Genomic DNA, 1,143 nt, shown 5'->3' on the forward strand with positions numbered 1-1,143 from the left:
ATCTAGTCGTCGGTGGCCCTCCCCGGCCGGGGGCGCCGGGAAAGGTAGAATGTTCTCCCCCCAGTCCGCCGGCAGAGAGACGGCCGCCCCCGGTCCCCCGGGCCACGAACCGGCCCCCCCCCCCCCTGCCCGCCCCCTGGACCGCACCCGGGCTGCCGGCTCTTCCCCGGAAACACACGTCCTGCCGGTTGCCGGGTTCCGGCCTGCCTGCCAAGTGGGGAGCACGCGCCGCACCCCCCCCCCCCCCCCGGGAGAGTGTAACATGCGAAAACGTGCGCCGCCCCCGCCCTCGCCGTCGCCCGGTCGGCGAACTCCTAACGCATCACAATGCGTCCATGCGCGTCTCCCCCTGCAAGCGCATGTGCACACATGCGTCGCCGCCTCTTGCTAACACCCGCGCGCGCGCGCGTTCTCCACACGACACGTTAATTGATCGGCGCATCGATTGCCGCCCCGCCGGCTGGACATCACCCAAGCAGGGAGGAAGCCACCGTGCCGGCCCCCGCCCGCCGGCCCCCGCCCGCCCGCCCGCCGAGCACCACGCCACCATGCCCGACCCATACCACGCCACAAATCATCCCGGCCCCCGCCTGCCCGGGTCCATATGGCGAGGGGCACCGGCCGGGCGCCCGTGCGCGACCCAGCCCCCCTCCCCGGGCCCCCCCCCGGCCCCCGGGCCCCGGTTGGCGCCGATCCCGCCCCAGGCGAGATCTTGCGGACCATATGAAATGGGCTCGATCAGCTGTGGCGCCCGGGCGAGTCCCAACGATTCGGGCATGTGACCGCCGCGTCGGTCCCGGCAGGGTCCGGCGCACGGAAATCCGCCCGACCGTCCGGCAAAAAGAGCGTGCGAGCGTGCGAGTGTGTGTGTGTGTGTGTGTACCTGGTTGCGCGCGTGCCGGAGACGAGCATGCGTCGGGGAAAAGAAAGAAAACAAAAACACCCTATGTTGCATCACCCACCGGAGATACCGCGCCCGCAGCAGGGTGGATTTTCCGCCCACACACATATGCTCTGACTGAGAGAGGGAGAGAGGGCGGGGGACACCGCGCACCGGGCCACATTCTATTCGAGCCCCCCCTTTTTTCTGGCCTCTAGCCACGGCGCTGCCGGGACACCCCCACATGCCCGGGGGGGGGGGGG

This window comes from Fonticula alba (assembly GCF_000388065.1).
Source record: "Fonticula alba strain ATCC 38817 unplaced genomic scaffold supercont2.3, whole genome shotgun sequence".
Taxonomy (NCBI): domain Eukaryota; order Rotosphaerida; family Fonticulaceae; genus Fonticula; species Fonticula alba.